General features: G+C 32.1%; 1 protein-coding gene across 2 annotated transcripts in view; it reads right to left on the bottom strand.

Annotated features, from left to right (window-relative positions):
• The window catches only part of LOC111416310 (uncharacterized), a 71698-nt gene extending 63319 nt beyond the window's left edge, over positions 1 to 8379 (bottom strand). For both annotated transcript variants that reach the window (XM_071199855.1, XM_071199857.1), the window contains exon 1: positions 8335 to 8379. The gene's annotated coding sequence lies outside the window, so the exon portion shown is untranslated. The remainder of the gene's footprint in view (positions 1 to 8334) is intronic.
• Between the last annotated feature and the right edge of the window lie 9841 nt (positions 8380 to 18220).

Raw genomic sequence — 18220 nt, 5'->3', positions numbered from 1 at the left:
CTTGCATGATCGTGTTTTCAAATATGTTCCTCTAACTGGTATGATTAATCAAATATAGATTTACACTTTTACTGTAACATTCAAACACGATCGCGTGCTAAAATATGATCGACTACCTTTAACGGGAATGATTCGTTCTCTGTGTGTCAGTTGTGAAGTAACATCTCAGCAGTTAGGATGTGGATTCTCGATGTGCAAGGTTTTCAATTAAAATATAGCAGTGAATTTATATGTAAAGAACTTGCGCTAATGAACGTTCGTGATTGTTGTTGCAAAGTCCACGCTATTTTTAAATTTGGTATAAATTTAAGTGAATTCAAAGATGAACAGAATGATTCATGGTCATAATTGGAATGATGGTGAAATTCCAAATACTGATTTATACAAAATTTTACACGAAAGCGGACTTCATGAAAAATTTTATATACTAGTGAAAGGATTACAAAAGCAACAGTGGTTACAGCAGCTACTGCCAAATTTTGAAAATATTAAAAATATAGAAGAAATAGGATACACATCATCGATTAAAAGAAGTTGTTGTGATGCCAATCACTGTCATAACCATTACAATAATAATTTAAACTGTGCTCTTCAGAATGTACACTTGCTACAAAAGTGGATTAACTTGAATAGTGTTACTTCTGAATGGTTTGATTATCATCAAGCCTGATCTTTGGTGTTCTAACATAATTTCTCAAACTATATATTAACAAAATTATTTGTAAAATTAGGACCTGACTTTGGTTTTCATTATTTTATAGAAATAAACAGATATGTATTAGATTTATATTATTTTTTTTTATTTATAACGCTAAAGAAACTTACTACTCATCTCTATTTAGTTAGTCTCTATTTAGTACTCGAAGATGATTGAGGACTTATTTACTTACTACTGAAATTGAATGTAATATATATATATATAAAACCGTTGATTTGGGGGAAACGATTTTTAAACAAAAGTATTTATTAACCTACTAAACACAAATGAAAGGTAAACTAACATATTTCAACATATTTTTTTAAATATTGAGTGTTTGTTAATATTTTGAAAATAAACAGATTAAAAATATATAACCGTTGAGTTGCGGAAACGATTTTTATACAAAAGTAGTTATGACCTAATAAACACAAGTGAAAGGCAAAAACTATCAACACATATCAACATATTTTTTTAATACTCTGAAAGCAAACAGATGAAAAAATGATAATTTTTACATGAATTATTTTTATAAGAAATCATATATAAATACATCACCTTAAAAGATATGTCAGTTCAAGAAATAACACCAATAGCAACAGTCAACCACATAAAGAAGACCATGGATAGTCTAAGATTATTGAACAACACATCTAAGGGATTTGGAAAATTGAACCAATTGCAGAAGGAAAAAAGGTATAAAATTATTAACTTTAAAATAATAACAACAAGATTTGGAGACGCGGTTCTGGTGAATTTATTGGATGAAGGAGATGTTATTTTACCAAAACGGTTTAACAATTTAAAGGACAATTTGGATGAGTTAAACGAAAATCTGCTAACAAAAGACATATATTTAGTTATAAAAAATTCAACTTCAACATATCTAGAAGTTGAATTTGTAGAATAGTATATTAATAAGTGTATATTGTATATTGTTACAGACATCGTCTCATAAAACTTCATTACAATATTAAAAACACACTAAGTAATTCGGATAAAAGAATGAAATATTATGAAATGTTGGAAATGTTTAAGAAAATAAAGATCAATAAATAGTGTATAAATCAATATATTTGTTTTATTTGTTAGTATTATGTATGTCAATTCGAAAGTGATAATTGTTCCAATTAAACAGTTTCACAACAATTAAAATATAAACTGTATAAATCAATAATTTTTTTTTATTCTATTTACTAATACTTATTACGTAAGCATGTTATTAATTAAATATGCATAATCCCCTACTATACCCCTACTATAGCGATAAAAAAACGATTCATATATATTAGAATCAAGTCGTTGGTGAAAGTTAGTTACAGTACGCAAGTTAAGTAGATCGTTTGATAAAAATTTATCATTGCGTTTATATTTTTAAGAAAATGTTTTCTTGTGAAAAATGTCAACAAGTGTTTTCATTAAAATGCAATTTGAATCGACATATGCGTAATAAGCATTGTGTCGGACTGCAACTCATATGCTCAATATGTCAAAAAAAATTCAGGCGACAAGATGCCTTTGTTCAACATCGAAGAAGTATCCATGGTATTGAACCTGAACGAAAAGATCCACTACCAAATTTAATACAAAATTCAATACATCGAGATTTCGATGAATCAGCAACAAGTACGTCAGCTTCGAAAAGTAAGATTAAATTAACAAATAAACTATGTGACGTATGTGGAAAGTTTTTCTCATCTCACGCAACCCTTGCGGCACATCTTCGATCAGAACACATAACATCTATCGAAAAGGATGTTGAGCAAGTATCAACGTGTTACAAAAATCGTGTTGCCTGCTATAAAATTGGGGGAGTTGAAGCCGACGATGATATTCCATCATACCTCACAAGATCCCGAGAAACGGTTCGTAGACTTATAAACAATTATATTAGTGATATTAGAGAATCAGTTAAAGCTCAAATTGAACTATTGGCTGTTTTTAAAACGGTGAAGAGGGAGTGATAGCCTCCATGAAGAATTTCAATACAAAATTTAAAGTAATTACGTCTATAACCTTCGAGGAAATTTACGATAAGATGATTAGAGATATTATAAAACAGAGTGAGGATTTCCAGGAGCAAGGGTCTGGATGGGCTTTCTTCTCCGTATCACACCTTTTGCTTAACGTTAACAAATTCCAACCAATACCTGGATCATCATATATTCGTTTACCTTCGGAAATTATTAATAAAAAAGCCTGTATCAATATAAAGAATAATGATAACGCTTGTTTTGCATGGTGTATGACGGCGGCTCTTCATCCCGCTCAAATAAGTAAGGTTCGTACTTCAAGCTATCCTCATTACTCTCAAGTGCTAAATTTAGAAGGCATAACGTTTCCCGTTCATTTAAAAGATATATCCAAAATAGAAACTTTAAATAATTTAAGTATTAACGTTTACGAATTAGTTTTTGATTCCATTAATTATACCTACAATGTGGAAGGACCCATTCATTTTACTAAAAATAGACGAGATACACATGTGAATTTATTATATTTATTTAATAATGGAATAGGGCATTTTGTTTTAATTTTTAATTTCTACGCATATAGCAAATCATAACGGCTCAATACGTCTTTGCGACGGGTGTTTAACTCGGTTTTCATCTGCCGACAAATTATCTAGACATCAACAATACGATTGCAACCATATAACGACCATTTTACCATCGAAGAATTTAAAATCAATACCCAATTTTATGGGAAATTTAATGCTGGAAAATATTTTGGAATTTAATAATTATAAAAATACTCAAATGGTTCCATTTGTTATTTACGCTGATTTTGAATCCAAGTCTTTTACAGAAAAAGTTGACATACATCAACCATACAGTTTTGCATACTATATCGTTTCTACTGTAGATGGTACTTGTTGTAAATTTGAAACCTATACCGGCCTCGACTGTCCCAAAGTTTTCATTTTAAAATTAATGGAAGATGTTAGATATATTTATCACAAATATATAAAATATGTAAAACCCATGACCCCCTTAACTGTTGAAGAACAAGTTGCATTTGAAGCAACAAATATTTGTCACATCTGTAAAACACCTTTTGGAGAAGATGTAGTTAAGGTGCATGATCATTGTCATATAACTGGTAAATATAGGGGCCCAGCCCATGGTGTATGTAATCTTAACTTTAAAATTCCCAAATTTATCCCTGTATTCCTACATAATTTCAGCTGTTATGATGCACACTTATTTGTTAAAGAGATGGCTGACATTGAGGATGTCAATGGTATTGATGTTTTACCTAATAATAAAGAAAAATATATAAGTTTCAGTAAAAGCGTGCTAGTTGATCAGATACAGAATCAATCCGGTTTTGAAAATCGGTTCATGAAATTACGTTTTTTGGATTCATTTCGATTTATGGCATCCTCACTCGATTCATTGTCGAGTAATCTTGTAGAGGAGGATTTCGTTCATGTACGAAAATTTTTCCCATGTAATAAGCAATTTCAATTATTAAAGAGAAAGGGTATATTTCCCTATGGCTATATAGATTCACTTGAAAAATTAAGTGAAACATCATTACCACAAAAATCCGGGTTTTTTAACAAATTAAGTTTTGAAAATATAACTGATAAAGATTATTTACACGCTCAAACAGTTTGGCAAACATTTCAGTGTCAAAATTTAAAATATTACTCTGACCTATACCTCAAGACCGATGTTCTTTTGTTAGCAGATGTTTTTGAAAAATTTAGACGCGATTGTTTTGAAACTTATGGATTGGACCCAGCACATTATTACACCACACCAGGACTCACTTGGGATGCAATGTTAAAATTTACAAAAATTAAACTTGAATTATTGACTGATGTAGATCAAGTCCATTTCATTAAAAAAGGCATTCGTGGGGGTATTTCGCAGTGCTCATTACGTCATGCTAAAGCTAATAATAAATATATGGATAATTATGACTCCAATTCTCCTTCGAAATTTCTAATGTATTGGGACGCTAACAATTTGTATGGTTGGGCAATGTCACAACCGATGCCCTATGGAGACTTTAAATGGTTAGATGATACTGAAATTCAAAATTTAAATTTTAATCATGTATCCGATGAAGCTGATTATGGTTATATTTTGGATGTTGATATTGAATATCCTCATTATTTACACGATATACACAATGATCTACCTTTTCTCGCAGAAAACATATGTCCTCCCAACAGCAGTAACAGTGAGAGCGAGAAAAGATTAATTCCAAATTTATTTAACAAGAAAAATTATATTGTTCATTATAGAAATTTAAAGCACGCTATAGCTCACGGTCTCAAAGTTATGAAAGTAAATAGAGTTTTATCCTTTAAACAATCTGCGTGGTTGAAACCTTATATTGATATGAACACAAAATTACGTCAATCCGCTAAAAATAATTTTGAAAGAGACTTTTTTAAACTAATGAATAATTCGGTATTTGGAAAGAATTTTAATTTTTTAAAACCTAAATATAATGAAGCAATTCGATTGTGTTATATGGATACGGACAGCTTCACTGTACATATTAACACCGATGAGCTATATGAAGATATTAAATTAAATTTAGATAAATTTGACATCTCGAATTACCATCTGGATAATCAATTTAAGATCCCGCTTAAAAATAAAGCCGTATTAGGTCTTATGAAAGATGAGAATTGCGGTAGAATTATGACGGACTTTATAGGGTTACGATCGAAAATGTATGCAAATCGTGTTATTGATGGTCGTGTTACAAAAAAAGCTAAAGGTGTAAAAAAAAGCTGTTGTGAAACATAAAATTAAATTTGAAAATTATTTCGATTGTTTAACTTTGAAAAACACTATGTTTGCAAAACAAATTTTATTTAGAAGATGTAATCACACCGTATACACGGTATTACAAAATAAATTGGTCTTTTCACCGTACGATGCCAAGAGATTTATTAAAGATGATGGTATAGATACGTTAGCTTGGGGTCATAACCGTATTGTTAGTAGTAGTAGGAGTGAGGGTACATTACCAACTCTTAAACCTTAAACGTTAGCTTTTTTTAGTATTGAAACAGTCGTCATGGAGTGCAGTTTGTTTATAATTCAAAGTGATTTCTATAGAAAGTTGGAGCATACCTACTTCTATCATTTAAGAAACTTTATCAAAGAAAATAATCTTGATGGTGTTAATACCATATTGGAAAAAATAATTATCCCAAACCAGATTTTAACATATCGAAGTCTACACCTAGCTTCTGTTGAAATTTTAGAAGTAATTCTTAATGAAAAACTCAATTTTGCTCATGTTGTTAAGCAATCATTAGAATCGCTTAATTGTTACGAGCGAAACAACAACAATGAATTGAAGGTTAAAGATCTAGAATCACTGACTAGTAACGTAAGTATTAAATTTACTGATGAAATGTATAAAAAATATTTATTAACTAATTTATTCGCTGATAACGAAGGAATTGTTTCTATTAATAATCTTATATGTAAATACCGTAATTTACGTTATTATTGTGATAAATTGATTTGCGATGTATTGTATTGTGCAGACAATGAATTTGTAAAAAGATGTATACAAGTTTTCAAAGCACTCAACTATGAATTTAACTTTGAGCCGCTGTCGCGAATATCACACCAGAATATAATGGCATGGTTAATAAACAACATGAGAAATGGAGCTAAAGGGAAACCAGTTGGATGGCAATCCGGTCCTGATTCGGCACATTGGCCCTCTACAAACACACAAGATTATGTAGATGTTTTAAACCTAATAGAACCATACATAAGATTACATATTTAAATAAATAATATATTAAATATCATTTAAAGTGTTTTATTTATTTAACTTCTCATTTTTCTTACGTAATATTTCATACAATAATTTTTCAGTTTCTTCAATACGTTTCTTAAAACGATACCTATCTGCAGCTGCTTGCAACCATTCCGATCCGTTTCTAGCATTTTTGCTATATTCGTCTTCATCAATATAATACACATCTAAATCTTCTTTAAATTTAACACGCTTCATTTCAATGTATATTACTCACCTTTAAAATACAAGTTCACTGTAACGTTTGTTGTTTTTTTTTTTTTTAATTCTCCTTTCACTTTCACACACTTAGTCCTAATTGTAGCACGAATCATTAATCGTAATTTTTATATATTGACGGTCACCCTACTTTTATTTATATTAAAAAAATTTACATTCCCTCCACCCTCAGTAGTACCAACATAATTGAGATTCATTGCCAACATGTAAAATGAAAATCCCTAAAAGTTACTACATTTTTGACCGCCATATTGGCATTTCAACCAATCACAGAGCGCAAAATATGGGATAATCCTGCTCCAGTACTCTCCTTCTTATACTACTGTTGTATTCGCTGAAGTGTCAGGCCGACGCTTCGGACGAGTATATCATTCAACTCAAAGTATTCTCGACATCAGAAATCGCTCGTCTCGATCCCAACCTATGGTGGAAGAAGGCGATGTACAGGATGCAAGTAGCATTGCCTTCTTGCAAACCGGAGATTGCGGAAGTAATGTGAGATATGATAGCAGACCTCAAGAACAAATTGGAGAACACGGAAGGTGTACAAGCGAACGAGAGCCCGGACTCCTTCAATTCTTAAAAGCGAATCCGTTTTCTCCAATTCAACTGGTTTTAGACAGTGAGTTGTGGTTTTCTAGTAAGTACAGATATATAATTGATAGACGAAAATTAGATCCAATGTTTGTAGCCTTTAATCATTTTTTTTGTAACAAAAATTTGTTTGAAATTTACGAATATGCTATGTCAGTAAATGTTAGGTACGGATGTATTACTGAAAACTTAGATTCCATGTACTACGATGTTGAGGAATCAATTGAAATAATAAAAAAATTATTAATGTATCAATTAGAGGACTTAGAATTAGTTAAACAGTTCATGTTAGATTTATATAATGTTTTAGAGAAAAAAATTTCAAAGTTAAATTCATTATGTATAATATCACCGCCAAGTGCGGGGAAAAATTTTTTTTATAGATTTAGTTTTAGCGTTTTACTTTAACTACGGACAAATTGCTAACTTTAATCGATTTCAACAATTTCCTCTGCAAGATTGCGTGAAAAGGCGAATTCTATATTGGAATGAACCTAATTTCGAGCCAAGTTCAACGGAAACGTTGAAATTGATTTTAGGTGGTGATAATTGTCCAGCAAAAATAAAATATATGGGAGACAAAATAATTACTCGCACGCCTGTAATCATTACTAGTAATGAAGACGTTTTCCCAAATACCGATGCTTTTATTTGTAGAATGAAAAGATATGACAAGATGAACATGAAAGTCCATCTTGTGGTTTGTAGCCGTGTCTAGGTATAACATTAACCATATCAGTCAAAAACAGCACAGAAGCATGTTTTATGAAGCGGTAAAGTTTATGCGTTTCCTTAAAAACAACACATATCCACATCGCGTTCCTGCAAAAACGACATATGTCCTGGACTTGTGTTGTTTTTGCTATAAATGTTAGAGTGCCGGCAGTTGTAAGTTTAACCTCAAAATATTGGTCGATTTGTCAACGTTTGTTTTGTATAGTGTGTTAAAAAAAAATGGAAAATAATGTTGAGGGCAGTAGTAGGTATTCGCCGATTCTGGAACCTCCTCCTGGAACAACCAAGGTCAAGGTCACACCGCGTGACCTTGACCTTGGTTGTTCCAGGAAGAGGTTCCAGAATCGGCTAATGTGACCTTGACCTCGACTGCTCAAGGTGAAGGTTCCTAAGTAGGCTAAAGTCACACCAAGTGACCTTGACCTTGAATGTTCATAGGAGTTCGGAATCGGCTAAGGTTATGGCGTGTGACCTCGACCTCATGGATAAGGTCACGCAACGTAATCTTGGCCTCGAGTATTCAAGGTGTAGGTTTCAGAATCAGGTAAGGTCACGCCGCATGACCTCGATCAAAAAAACAACAAATAAAATAAATTAAAATAAAATAAAATAAAATTTATTATACTATTATATAGTTAACTATTAAAATTGTTAATTTTGACCCACCCAACATCTACAACGGTTAAGATAGAACTAAGATTAAATATTAAAATTGTTAATTTTAACCCACCCAACGGTTAAGATTGAACTAATAGAAAATGAAAAGATTAAAGCTTGTGTGGATCTCTTCAGCCTTTAACTTAAGTTAATTAAGTTTGCAGACCTTGTACGAACTCAGTCAGAACAATGTGATTAGTTTCACTCTTCCTTTACTAATGTACTTTTTTTTTTGAACATTACAATTTATTATACATATGTTTCGTGTTGTGTTGTAAAAATTATGCACCCCTGCCTGTACATACATACATACATACATTATATGTTTCTTTTTTTAAACAAAGTTTGCAAGGTTGATGTTGAAATGTAGGTTATTAATTTTAGATGACAAGTGACCTTGGAACATAACCCCCTCTATTTCTTGAAAGGTATATAAATGCGGAACTGTCATTGTTAGTTCATAATAGGTACCATAGTGTAATATTGTGTTTACACCAGACATATTCAAAAGTAAGTATTTTTCCTCTATTTTTCTATATATTTTTCCTATATTTTTTCTATTCTTCGAATGTTTCATAAAAATATATCAATAACTTTCTAATTATTTTTTATAATTATACAGTGTCAGAAAAAAGTCAACATCAACAACAATTTGGAAAAATTAGGCAAAAGAGGGCGACAACATCAGCTGATATAATGAGTTTATCAAAAAAGGGGAGACAATCTCAAATTAATGAGCATCACGACACTATAACAATTCATCAAAGCGATAAGCCTCTATCCATTGACGAGATGGGTCAAAACTTCAATGACTATTCAATCAATGGAGATAATAATATTCAAAGTCCTATTGACGAGTATATTCAGAAAGGGAACAGAGCCCCACTATATTCAGAGTCGGTGTACTTTTTAAATAAAAGCCACACAAAATGGTTGGCTGTGGAAAAAGGTTTGACAGAGAAAAGCAAGGATATCGAATCGATTCTGGATTGTATCTTTTTATTTATTTCTGACGAAATTTTTGAAATTATTGTAAAATTTACTAATCAAAGAGCAAAAGAAATTATAAGTAAATATAATGAGACTCATGAAGACAACTTATTCAAATCATGGCAAGACGTAGATGTTACGGAAATACGTGGTTTCTTTGCAATACTAATTTTATCAGGAAGATTTAGAGAAGCAAAAGAAAACCCAGTTAATTTGTGGACTTCAACAAATATATCTTTATCAAGACCAATATATCAAGCTTGTATGAGCCGAAATAGATATTGCGATATTTTACGCTTCCTTCGTTTTGACGACATTTCCACAAGAACAGAGAGAAAAAGTCTAGACAAACTTGCTCCAATTCGCGATGTTGTTGATAATTTCACAAAAAACTGCAGAGATTCATATTGCCCATCAGCATTTGGAACAATAGATGAGCAGCTGGTAAGTTATAGAGGCCGTTGTCCATTTAAGGTTTATATACCCAGCAAGCCTGGCAAATATGGGATAAAAATTTGGACATTATGTGATGCGACAACATTTTACTGCTGTAATTTAGAAGTTTACTTAGGTAAAAAGGGAGGATCAGCTGAACAAAATCAAGGACCTCGCGTAGTAAAGACTTTAGCAAATCATTGGTATGGAAGTGGCCGCAATATAACGACAGATAATTTTTTTACTGATTTAACTCTTGCGGAAGAGCTTCTAAAAGAAAAACTAACTTTAATTGGAACTATGCGCAAAAATAGAAAGGACTTACCAAAGAGTCTTTTGGATATAAAATCACGTGCAGTATATTCGTCTGATTTTCTCTTTACTAGAGACTTAACATTAGTGTCCTATGTTACTAAACCAAAAAAATTTGTAATTTTACGTTCCTCTACCCATCACGAACATGACATTGCTGATGAAAACGAAAAATTTAAACCTGATATCATTCTGGCATATAACAAAACAAAAACTGGCGTAGATGTTTTGGACAAATTTGTGCGTGAGTATTCATGCAAAAGAAATACGAGAAGATGACCACTTAGACTATTTCTCAATTTGATTGACATAGCATGTTATAACGCGTTTGTTTTATGGACAATAAAAAATCCGGAGTGGCACAGTAATTCATCCATAACATATCGAAGAAAAATATTTCTTCAAGATTTGGGAATGGAACTTGCTAGGACACAAATTGAAAGAAGAGTAAAGAAAATTGAAGAAGATGGTCGGGGTTTTACAAATTTGGTGAACACAGCTATAGAAAGTACTGGAAGAAAAATAAGGAAAACTTGTAAGGATGATACCCCTAGTCAAGGTACTAAAAGAGGACGTTGTCGCATATGTCGTGGAAGTGATAATAAACATTCTAAACGATGCGACAAATGCAATCAATTTGTGTGCTCTCAACACAGCCAGTCTATTACCGTAAAACAGACAACTTGTACTTACTGCGCAAAAGATGAGGATGGGGAACCATCTTAACGTACACAAACATTATAATAAGTTGTTGGGATAGTATCATTTTCTTTAGGGTTGAAATAGGGTTGAATGGGATGAAATTATTATTATTTTTTTTTTTGATTCCAGGTTCTACCTAACGAAGACTAAGGTTATTTATTTTTTTTTATTTATAAGAATATATCTGTTTTTATTTTTTGTTATTTATTAGAAATATGGATTAAAGTACTAAACACTGTGTTTTATTTAAAAATTCATAGAAAGTAGTATTAATACAAAAATATGTATATGTTTTGTATACGACTAAATAATATAAACAGTGGGTCAATGTTGACCCTGTTTTGGTAAGTAAAGTTTTTTAATTATTTTAGTCGGGCGAAGGTTAAACGGTGTTCATGTCGATTCTGTCAGAAATGTTGGGATTACATCATGCATGAAAGGTTATTTTTCATATAAAAGAAATGATATGGTAAAACTAGAAAATGCTGGGTGGAATATTGAAATAGACGAATCAATCAAAGATAGAAAAGGTGTTTTAACAGGAACGTCTAATGCTTTAGATGTTAATCGAAAATTCGGTATTAGCGTACCCCTCAATACATTATTAGGTTTCGCAGAGGATTTTAAGAAAGTTATAATGAACTTTCCTAACTCCTTTCCCGCCTCTTTTTCAAATTCTTCTAAGTGATCAACGCCACCTATGATCCGGAGTTGGTATTAATTTCACGTGGTGACTTTTATGTTGTCACGTTTTCCCCCAGAGACGGTGGCGCCTTGTACTTCATCGATCGTTCTCGCCGAATATCGATCACAAAATGGTCGTAGCGTTTTTGCGTCGTTGTTAAGGTTTCTTGTGTTCTTCGTCGTCGCTTTTGAGTAACAACTGCCGGTTGTTAGATAAGTTATGTTTTTATATGGGGTTTCATTAACATCAACGTTCTTTAGACGTTCTTAGCCTCTCAATGTAAGTAGCGATTGCTCGTGTGAGCCTTTCGTCCCCTTTTGGTTTATTTTGACCGTTTTGTTCCGTTTATTGTTTGTAGTACTCCCTGATGATGATTGAAATTACAATCGAAAGCTTGGATTGATTAAAGGAGGTTTTTTTTAATTTCCCCCAAAAATTGGTTGCAGTCCCAATATCTTCACTTGATTGGTTATAATGAACATTCGACAAGAACTGGTACTAATTCGTAATAGTGATGATATTGATGTGATCATTCAACCAGATATCGCTAAGGATGAAAAGGTTAAGATTGTGATAGATAGAGTAGTTTGGAGGGTACCACATGTAGCAGTTGGACTTTGAGAGCAATTGATGTTAACAAAATTAGCTGGTAAAAATGTAAATATACCTATGCCATTTAGAAGTTGGGAAATTCATGAATATCAATCTTTACCGAAAACTACAAAACAATCTTGGTCCGTGGCTGCGCAAGCGCGGGCGTTTCGCAAAAATTTAAGAATTACGGCTCGACCCGAACCAGACACACATATTTTTGACTTCGCCTTTGTAACGCGACTTTAAAATTATTTTTTATAAGTTACGCATTATTGTAATATATATAAAAACTGTGATATAGTGTCGAAATCGCGACAGGGAACAGCGATAGGGACAATAAAGTAAGAAATTAATAATAATTATTCATGGTCTTTTCCTTTTAATATCTTCCTTTTTTTCTTTGAATCAGTACCTTTTATTTTGTTTCCGAACCGTTTTCGAGCAAACAGTCCGTTAAGACGGCACCACAGCTGGAAACCCCTCGTTTTATAATAATCGGTTTTCAAACGAATAGAAAAAGTCGGGTAACAGAATCTATGGCTAAATTTGATAATATATCATTAAGTAATTTGACTGTATTTTTAAATGGTGAACGTTATCCATACGATAATATGAATGTTGATTTTGAAAGTAATCATTTTGCTATCTTGTATGATATGTATGCTAGATTTCAACAATTTTATTATTCTATCAACGCTCCATTAATTGGAATAGATTGTAGTCATCAACCTGAAGCTCTGCATAGAAGTGGAGTTGAAATAAAAATTGAATTTTCCACGAAAAAGGAGATTCCCGATAATACAACGGCTTACTGTTTGATATTGCATGATAAGGCATTCCAGTACTCACCCTTAACAAAAATTGTAAAGCAATTATTGTAAAAAATATGTAATAACATATATATATATATATATATATGTTCCTGGAACAACCAAGGTCAAGGTCACGCGGGGAAAACGTATGTATAAAATACGATCATTTATATGCTTTTGTTAGTAGTTCGGTAGTTTAGCTGTAGAAAAGATGGGTAGAAAGGATTTCATAATATTGGATATTCAAGGATTTAAGATAAGTGATCACGAGTTTGTGCCGAAAGAATTGGCATCGTACGATAATGAAAATTGTGTGAGTCATTTTATATTCGAACCAAGTTGTAGTTTTTCTTCTATACCACCAAAGTATAGAAATACATCAAATTGGTTAATGTCCAACCACCATTGTATTGATTGGCGTGAAGGTTTTACTCCGATATCACATTTCGATGATATAGTGAAGTTTTTATGTCGATACATCGATACTGTATATATAAAAGGTGATGAAAAGGCTTGCTTTCTGGGAAATATTTTAGGAAGAAAGATTACAATAATAGGGAAAAATGATTGTAAATTAGAATTAAAAGTTCCGATGTGTACCTTTCATAAAAAAAGTCCTAGTATGTGCGCTCTTACAAATGTTACATATCTATTCCCAATTGTTACATATACCCATCAGATTAATAATGAAAACATATAAAGGTACGTTTAAATTATTTAAATATCACTTCAGTCAAAACCATCATGGAGTGTATATGGAATATATTAAATAGGATAGGTTTATCATCGTTTCTAATAGAAAAAGTATTTGAAATTATGCGTCGTTATGAAAGGGATGGATGCTTTAACCCTTTGTCTACCAAATTGTCAAATACGAATATATGTCTGTACTACCAGAGGTACTTTTAAGTACCACTTTCAAAAGTGGATTATTGTTATTTCAAATTATGCTATATTTTAGTGTGAAGAGCTCTAATTTATAGTACAGTGTTAATTGAAATATATTTTCATAAGTTGGTAACACGGAATGTTATGACAGCGAAAATTCAAACAGTTGAATTGCGGCGGTTGAGTGACAGTTTTGAATTTGCTACAAAGTGACGGTTTAGATTGAATTGTGAGCGCATTATTTAAAAGTTTAACATGTAATTGTATTGCTCAGTTTCTATAGTTACAGGTAAGTCAACATGACGGTAGTTTTTATCATATTATTGCTATTAGATAATCCAAAACATGAATTCTATTGAGCGTACTTTACAGTACCTTTGGTAGTGAATCGTTGCTTTTATTTTTACGGCTACGATGGCAAAATCTTATGAACTTCGACGGCCTCTGAGTGACCGCGAATTATTGGCTCTAATCGAAGATGATAAATTTTTTTACGATCTACCGTTAGATAATTCACCCGATACAGATGTGGAATCAGATGAAGAAAATAACAATGATAATAATAACAGAGGTAAAAATTGTTTATTCCGTTTATTTATGTAGTTCAAAAAATTTAATTTTAGGTGAAGTTGTGAATGACGCGGACGAAGATGACGATCATAACGAAAATGATAACGAGCCGCGGAACGTGCTGGAGAATGAAGAAATTACACCATTAGAACATAAGGAAAGAAAATGGAATAATGAAGAGAGACATAATGTAATTGATGATAGCATTTACAACGAAAACGAGGATATATGCTATGAAGCCTTCATTTCTTGTGATACGGGAACAAAAGTATTTTTGAAATTGATGGAAAAGTCATTGGTAGATATCAGTTTCCAGTCTAATCTTTACGCTACGCAGAAAAATAAAACTCTTAACATGACTTCTGCTGAATTGATGACTTTTATCGGTATCAACTTTTTGATGGGCTATCATCAACTCCCAAGCATAAGTGACTACTGGTCTTCTGAAGCAGATTTAGGTGTCCCAATAATTCAAAAAGCAATGGCGCGAAACAGATTCCAGTTGATACTATCTTTGCTACATGTAAACGACAATAGCTTATTAACGAATGAAAACAAAGACAAATTATATAAAGTTAGGCCTTTCATGGATAATTTGAACCAAGCCTTTTCTTCGTTATACTATGGAACGCGCCAGTTGAGTGTAGACGAGTCAATGATTCGATTCAAAGGTCGTTCTAGTATTAAACAGTATAATCCCATGAAGCCAATAAAAAGAGGCTACAAGCTATGGTGTTTGGCTGACCAACATGGTTTCGTAAAAAAAATTGATGTATATCAAGGTAAACATCAAAAAGTCGCGAAATACGTAGAATATAATTTAGGAGAGCGTGTAGTTCTAAATCTTTTAGAGGAGGGATTTGGCAAAAATAAAATTGTTTATTTTGACAATTTTTTTACTTCATTCAGATTGTTAGAAAGGCTAAAACTTGAGAACACATTTGCATGTGGAACAATAAGACGTAATCGGTTAGGAAGTCTCAAGCAATTAACACCCGATAAAAAGATGATAAGAGGAGATTTTGATTTCAGAGTATCCAATTCGGAAATATCTTTCTATAAATGGAAAGATAATAGAATAGTTACATTGTGTTCGAACTTTCATGGCAACGAAGTAACACAAGTAAATAGAAAAGAAAAGAATGGAAATATAATAAAGGTAACTGTACCAGCTGTTATTGCTGATTATAATAAGTACATGGGCGGTGTAGATCACCATGACCAACTTCGGTCTACGTATGGGATAAACAGGCGTTCGAAAAAATGGTGGCATAGACTATTCTGGGGATTCACCGAAATTGCGTTTATCAATGCCTACATCATTTCAAAACAATTTCTACATTTTGATGATTGTAACAGTTTGAAGCAATTTAGAAGAATGGTCGCTAACGGATTGCTTACGATGACTTTCGAACATCGTAAAAGACCGTCTTCTGGTACCGAACCAGTCTTCAAAAAAAGAAGAAACACTTATAGTGTAAGCAACGATGTACGACTGGGAAATTTGGGAGCACATTGGGTGCGTTTTGAAACAAGAAGAGGCAGATGCGAAATGTGTAGTATACAACAAATACAATCTAAGCCACATTCCTGTTGTTCTACATGTGGCGTATTTTTATGTGTGAACGAGAAGAAAAATTGTTTCGCAAGGTACCATGGCATGAACTTGTAATTCAAATATTTTCATGTTTATTGCTGTTTCCATATTATATGAAGTTATTAGTATTAGTGTGCTTTTTCGTTTTTCCTTATACTGTTACGAGAATATATAAAATGTATTTTGTATTAACAATATATTTGAATATAGTAGGCCTGTTTGTTTTCCCTGATAGCGGTTCCTGATAGTTTCTAACGGTTTGATATGTGTGACCTTTCAATGCTGTATGCAGGGCGAATATAAAAAAAACGGTTGGAAACTGTCAGTAACTGCTTTACGAACAAAGTTAGTAAATCTAATTGATTTGGATTAATTAATTAAATGTCATTCCCCATGTACCATCGGTACTTGAAAGTACCACTCCCAAAACTCAGTAATATAATTACAAAATGTGCTCCGTATTAAAGATTTCCTTTAGTTTTATCAAATTCAAGTAGAAATAGAAATATCAAAGCAATCTATGAAAGATTTTTGGTCGTGGTATTTTAGGCAGTAATCCCCGGCAGTACTTTAAAGTACCTTTGGTATACAAAGGGTTAATAACATTTCAAAATATGAACTCGCATATCTACCGATTCATTACTATGCGGAAAAAGTGAAACCATGCCACCTTGCACAAATATGGTTCCAACTACCATCTAGATATCATAAAGAAGATATACTTCTAAGAAAGCTTCCCTGTTTTCAACATTACAATTTAGATATCTGGGCAACTCATATGGATGGACCACCACCTTCAAAAATATACTGTTTATTATGTATTTTAAATAAGAAATAATAAAGTGTAAATATATGTATGTATACATAAATTAAGTTTTTTTTTGTTCATTCAACTGTATATTTAACATATTATTATTATTATCATTAATTTATTTATAAAATTTTAATTTGTAAAGATCATTTTATTAAAATAAAAGATCTCATCAAAATAATTTTTTTATTTTTTACCAAAATTACTTTGCTACCCTTATAAATATTTGCGGAAGAGGCTACTAGCACGAACGCGATATAGAACACGAGCAAAGCGAGTGCTGTATATCGCATGAGTGCGCAAAAAAAAAACACTTCACTCACAGTTTCATAGAATATTTTAAAATTATTTGTTTATATCTGTTTGTTAAGGAAACGCTGCGAAAGCGTGCGTTAAAGAACAATGCATTTTAAATGGGATTTACTTTAACGCACGCTTTCGTTACTTTAACGCACTGCTTTAACGCACTGCTGTTTGAGACATCACACATTTAAAAAATGTGTAATGGTGTGGTTTAACTAAGGAAATATATTTAAATTTATAAATTTTTACAGATACATATACTTAATACAACCAAATTTCTCATAATGAATCCGACTGAAATAAACAAAGTAGAAGACACATCATTTATGGATAGTGAACTGTTTAAAGCATTCTACAACGGCCTTGGGCGCGACTTAGAACAACTTATGATTCAAGAAGCCGAAACGATTGAGGCTCGCATAGAAGATACTCAACAAAATACTAATCTAATTCCGGAAAATATCATATCAAGTCAAACCATTTCTACCCATTCCTCTTCAAGAAGGTCTCGAAAATATGAAATATATAAACATTCATTTTCACAACGATCGCAAAGTTCTCAAATTATCAATAGCAGTATTAGTAGTAACCTTGTTTTTAGTATCAGTGATAGTAGCCAGGAAAATATGGAAAATTTTGTACCAAAAATTAATATTGTTAGTGGAGTAAAATCTACTACTATACAACCACATTCGTCGGCAAACGTTGGAGGATCTAGTTCTAAAGTTAATATTATTAAAAATATCTGCATTCAACCTCCTTGTAATGAAACAGAAGCAATTAATTGTGATAGTGTGTCGGCAAGTCTTGGAGG

Source organism: Onthophagus taurus, chromosome 11 (genome assembly GCF_036711975.1).
Source record: "Onthophagus taurus isolate NC chromosome 11, IU_Otau_3.0, whole genome shotgun sequence".
NCBI lineage: Eukaryota > Metazoa > Arthropoda > Insecta > Coleoptera > Scarabaeidae > Onthophagus > Onthophagus taurus.
The sequence above is the reverse complement of the archived record's forward strand: the minus strand, read 5'-3'. Positions and strand labels throughout refer to the sequence as shown.